We start from the raw sequence: 6000 nt of genomic DNA, 5'->3' as shown, positions 1-6000 counted from the left end.
ACAAAGCTCTCAGAGACTCCAAGGCAAAAGCCAAAGCCAAAGTGCTTTGAAAAACCTGCAGTCCCTGGGAGCATGAAGGAGCCCCCAGGGCCATTCCTGAGCAAGGCTCCCCAGGGACTCCTTCCAGCAGATCCTTGAGGCCACTGGGATGTGGGCTAGGGGGGGATGCTGAGGGCAGGAAAAGGGGGTGACAGTGCCCAGCCTGGCTGGGGCTGTGCCAGGAGGCCCCAGCCTCAGGACAAGGTGTCTCCTCACGGCCCTTGGTGGCACTGATGCTGCTGTGCCCCAGGGCACCAACACTTGGCTTCTCTTTGTCCCCACCTGTCATCAGTGCCTCCAGTTCTCTGCTCTGCCTGGGGCCTGGGGACACTTTCTCAGTCGTGTCCCTCAGTGGAACCCATTAAAAGTCAAAGAAACTTTGGAGTTGGATTCTGTCTTGGAGTTCTGGAGAGGTTTCTGCAGCTCCCTCTCAGGGCCTGATGTTCAGGGCCTGAGCACAAAGCCCCAGAGGGTCATTAAAGTCCTTGTGCTGTGTCTGTGCTGCTGAGCTGGGCCGGGCTCCTGGCACAGAGGGTGATCCTGGTAACCAAGGAGAGCTTCAAAAGCACATTTCTCTGGATGAGCAGCTCTGCTCCCAGCCCAGCAGGGCTGGGGCACTGCCTGCAGCCAGCCCGGGCACAGCACAGAGGCACAGAGAGCTTCCATCAGTCAGGGCTGGGAAGGTGCTGAGAAGTGCCTGGGGCAGAATCAGTGCCAGCCCTTGGCACAGGAACCTCTGGCTGCAGGACAATGCAGCTGCAGCTCCTGGAGTGATCTCCTACAGCTGGAACATCCCAATGCCCACAGACCCTGTGAGTACATTCTCTGATCATCTCTTATGCAGAGCAGCCAGGGGTGCCCAGGGCTGTCCTGCAAAGCAGGGTCCTGCAGCTCAGGGCGCTGTGCTGGGCCAGGGACTCTGCTGCCTGCCAGGGACAGCTCTCAGCCGGCCCAGGGAGCTGCTCCCAGCGCGGGGGGACAAAATGTGGGTGGAAGGAGACAGCTGGAAAGGCTGGAAAGTGTTCTTCTTGTGTGGTGAGGATTCTGTATTGCTCAGGATTGCTCCCAGCATGACATTTACCTCCAGAACATTTCCAAGCATATTAAACAGGGAGCACAGCCAGTCATGGGCTACAAAATGGGAAAATCCTGCATTTTTAGTGTACTGATCTGTGTTGCCTGTATGGGAAATTGCACATAGATATTCATTTCTCAGTTCACCATGAGAAATATAAAAAAAATTGTCTCAGATCTGAATAAACCAGGCAGTGACAGAAACGAGCACAGGGCCCCTTAGAGGCAGCATCAGTGTTGCTTTTCCAGCCTCCTCAGGGTTGCTCTGACATTGCCATCAGAGCCTGCAGAGCCAGAGCTGCCCCTGGGCAGTGCCTGAGCTGGGAGGGGTCTGCAGGGCAGAGCTGAGCCCCCAGGGCTGGGCTGGGCTCTGGCAGCACTGGCAGGGCCCAGCCCTGGGCACAGGGGAGCAGCTGCTGGCAGGGACAGCTCCAGGCAGCAGAGCCCTGGGCAGGCAGGGGGGGGAAGTGCCCCCAAGCTGTGCTGGGATATTTAAAGTCCTCTCCAAACCCAACTATTCCATGATTACTTTTATTACAGAACCCCATGTGCAGCCACAGCCAATGTCCAACAGCAGCTCCAACAGCCACTTCCTCCTGCTGGCACTGGCAGACGCGCGGCAGCTGCAGCTCCTGCATTTCTGCCTCTTCCTGGGCCTCTCCCTGGCTGCCCTCCTGGGCAACGGCCTCATCATCAGCGCCGTAGCCTGCGGCCACCACCTGCACTCGCCCATGTTCTTCTTCCTGCTCAACCTGGCCCTCAGCGACCTGGGCTCCATCTGCACCACTGTCCCCAAAGCCATGCACAATTCCCTCTGGGACACCAGCACCATCTCCTACATGGCATGTGCTGCACAGCTTTTTCTGATTATCTTCTTCCTTGGGACAGAGTTTTCCCTCCTGACCATCATGTGCTATGACCACTATGTGTCCATCTGCAAACTCCTGCACTACGGGACCCTCCTGGGCAGCAGAGCTTGTGCCCACATGGCAGCAGCTGCCTGGGCCAGTGCCTTTCTCAATTTGCGGCTGCACACGGCCAATACATTTTCCCTGCCCCTGTGCCATGGCACTGCCCAGGTCTTCTGTGAAATCCCCCAGATCCTCAAGCTCTCCTGCTCCAAATCCTACTTCAGGGAACTTTGGCTCATTGTGGTTAGTGGCTGTTTAGCTTTTGGCTGTTTTGTGTTCATTGTTTTCTCCTATGTGCAGATCTTAAGGGCCGTGCTGAGGATCCCCTCTGAGCAGGGACGGCACAAAGCTTTTTCCACCTGCCTCCCTCACCTGGCTGTGGTCTCCCTGTTCCTCACGACTGCCACATTTGCTCACCTGAAGCCCCCCTCCATCTCCTCACCATCCCTAGATCTGGCCTTGTCAGTTCTGTACTCGGTGGTGCCTCCAGCCCTGAACCCCCTCATCTACAGCCTGAGGAACCAGGAGCTCAAGTTTGCAGTGAGGAGACTGATGACTGGATGCTTTCAGGAACATTAAACTGCTGGCCAATTTCTGCAAATCACTTGTAATAAAAGTTATCTTTGATGCTTCTTGTTGGTTTCATTTTGGAGGTTCTTTTTCTTTGTTTTACATTTTAATGTTGTCCACAAAGAAATGTCCTTGTTTGTGCCATTTCTCATTTTGTTTCTCTCCACCTTCCCTGTGGCCACAGACTGTGTCAATGAGGGGCTGTGCTCTTGGTGGATTTAAAGGAACTAAAGGGTCTGCCAGCAGAATTTTCAGCAGAGATGCCCTTTTGTTGCCTTCTCTGGAGCTGCAGCAGCAATGTCTGTGTGCAGAGCGGGGGACAGAGTGGCTGGACAGCAGCCAGGCAGAAAGGGACCTGCAGGGACTGATGGACAGCAGGCTGGACATGAGCCAGCAGCGTGCCCAGGTGGCCAAGAAGGCCATTGGCTCCTGGCCTGGATCAGGAACGGTGTGGCCAGCAGGACCAGGGCAGTGATTCTTCCCCTGTGCTCGGCACTCGTTGGGCAGCACCTCGAGTGCCGTGTCCTGGCACTTGGACTTGTTAAACCTCACCTTGCTGGATTTGGGCCCTGGATCCAGCCTGTCCAGGTCCCTGTGCAGAGCCCTCCTCCCCTCCAGCAGATCAACACTCACAGGCAGCTTGTCATCTGCAAATTTCCTGATGGTGGACTCAGTCCCCTCATCCAGATCATGAATGCAGACATTTAAATCCAAGCTGGCTGGCTCTGACCCCTCGGCCATCCTGTGGGTGCCCTGTGATGGCACTCAGGGTGATCTGTTCCATAACCTTGCCAGGCACCAAGGTCAGGCTGACAGGCCTGGAGTTCCCCAGATCCTCCTTCCAGTTTTTCTTGGGGATGGGCTCACACTGGCTCCTCCAGTACTCTGGGACCTCCCTGCTGAGCCAGGACTGATGGTAAATGATGGAGAGCAGCTTGGCGAGTTCATCCACCAGCTCCCTCATCCCCCTAGGATGGATCCCATCTGATCCCATACACCTGTGAGCATCTGAGTGTCTCAGCAGGTCCCCAACTGCTCCCTCCTGGACTACAGGGGGCTGTTCTGCTCCCTGTGCCTATCTACCAGCTCAGGAGATTTCTTGTCCTGAGGACAACCTATCCTAATATTGAAAATTGATACAAACAAGGTGTTAAGTTACTCAGTCTTTTCTTTGTCTTTACTTACTATATTCTCCACTGCATCCAATAAAGATGTTCTCCTTATCCCAGATTTTGCTATTAATTTATTTACAGAAACCTTTTCAATTTTTTTTCACAGAAGTGGCCAACTTAAGCAGTAGTTGAGTTTCACCTCTCAACTTTTCTTTCTCCATGACCTAATAACATCCTTTAACACTTCCAAAGTTGCCTGACATTCTGTCCAAAGTTAATGCACCCTCTATTTTTCCTTTGAGTTCCCACAGAAGCTCCATGGGCAGTCAGGGCAGTCATTTTCCTCACCAGCTCATCTTTTGCTACACTGGCACAGGCTGCTCCTTCCCCTGTAAGATTACTTCCTTGAAATGTGTCCATCCTCCCAGGACGCCTTTGTTTTAAAGGGCTGTTTCCCTTAAAAAAATCAGTACCTTATTCGGTACTCCCCAAATCTGCATCCTAAATAGGCCAAAGTCTGCCCTTCCTAATTTCAATGTGGAAGTTTTGTTGCTACCCCTCCTTCTTTCACAAAACATTGAAATCTTGATTATTTCATGGTCACTGTGCCCCAGGCAGCCTCCGACCCCCACATCTGCCACCAGCGCTTCTCTGTTTGTGAGCAGCAGGAGACAGAGCTTTCCTTGGGAGTGGAGTGTTTCCAAAAATTCAGTAAAACAGAAAACTCCTTAACCCCAATGCAGCATTAAGAAGCAGCATTCTTTATTCAGCCGGATGCACGGGGGATAGCTCCTCCCAAAGCCGAGCGTGCTGAGTACAGGAAAGTTTCTGTTCATATTCTGTATTTTGCACACATATTCATTGATTGTCCTGGACTAAACACACATCTGATAATCATTCCCCCAGAATCATTAACGTATTTCCCCTCCCCTTTTGCATGCTCTCTTCTGTTCTGGGGGTCTCTCTGGTGGTCCCTGGTGGTCGTGGACCCCAGTGTTCCAGTGGGCCTGGCTGAGCTGGCAGGACACTGAGGCTGGTGAACTTCCAGTTCCCCTTCTGACACAATGAGCATTGTGTGGTTTCCATAGGCCTGGGGTTTTGGAGAACAAGCTCCGGTGTTAACTCACCTGGTGTAGATAATTTATCATCTGGTAACATGAGGTCACAGAGTTATGTGAGGTCATCGAGCAGCTACAGCATCATAGACTGCCTCTGTGACATCCCAGAGCCTGCTGTGACATCATAGGGCAGAGGTCTGATATCCCAGAGCAGGCTGTGACATCACAGAGGGGCTGTGTGACATCCCAGGAGGGCTCTGTGACGTCACTGGGGTGGTCACTCCGCCCCAGCTCCCCCTCACAGTTTCTCCCAACAAGTCCAATGCTGTTCATGCCCAGCGGGGTCCCTTATCCCCTGGTATCCCCCCGGTCCACCTGGAGCCACAGCCCCCACCAAAGGACATTCCACAGGATCCCCCCCAGAGCCTGACATGGGGAAAAGGGGCCAGGGCTGTGTGACCAGGACATCAAGGACGTGGATTATCCAGGTCCTTGTGGCCTGGGTTGGGTTCCCCAGGGCAGGAAAGATGTCTGGCAGCTGGAGCAGGGTTAGGGAAGGGCCTCCAAGGTAGGGCTGGAGCCCTTGGGCTGTGAGCAGAGGCTGAGGGAGCTGGGTTTGTCCAGCCCAGAGCAGGGAAGGCTGAGGGGCTCCTCATCCCAGCCTGGCAGCACCAGCAAGGAGGGGATGGAGAACACAGAGCCAGGCTCTTCACCCTAAGACAGCTTTGTGGCTGCCCCGGCTTTGGGATGGGCCCTGGGCCTGGAGCAGGAGCAGCTCTGGAGGGCCCCAAGGCCGGGGCTCTTGTGCTGGCCTGGGCAGATGGGATGGCAGCAGGGGCTGCAGAGCTCTCAGCACTCAGCCCGAGGGGAGCAGGGCACCCAGGGAGCCTCCTTTGGCCTTGGCCAAGCCCCTTCCCCCATGGCTGGGGCTGAGTCCTGGGTGAACTGCAGCTGCTGCTGTGCCCTGGCCAGGGGCTGAGGCCGTGGGGCCAGTGGCCAGAGCAGCCTGGGCTGAGCAGAGCTGTGGGGCCAGAGCCGGCTGGGCTGTGCTGGGGAGAGGCCCTTGGTGCTGCACAGAGCTCAGGGCAGCTGGCAGAGCTTGCAGGGAGCTGGGCTGGGCTCAGAGAGCCTGGCACAGGAACCATCAGTGTCCATCCCAGCCTGGCTGAGCGTGCAGGGCAGGACTCAGCCCAGGCCTTGTGGGGCAGGGCCAGCGCCTGTGCAAGGCATGGAAAA

Source organism: Anomalospiza imberbis, unplaced genomic scaffold, assembly GCF_031753505.1.
Source record: "Anomalospiza imberbis isolate Cuckoo-Finch-1a 21T00152 unplaced genomic scaffold, ASM3175350v1 scaffold_112, whole genome shotgun sequence".
NCBI classification, from domain to species: Eukaryota; Metazoa; Chordata; class Aves; order Passeriformes; family Viduidae; genus Anomalospiza; species Anomalospiza imberbis.
Note: the sequence above shows the minus strand (reverse complement) of the source record.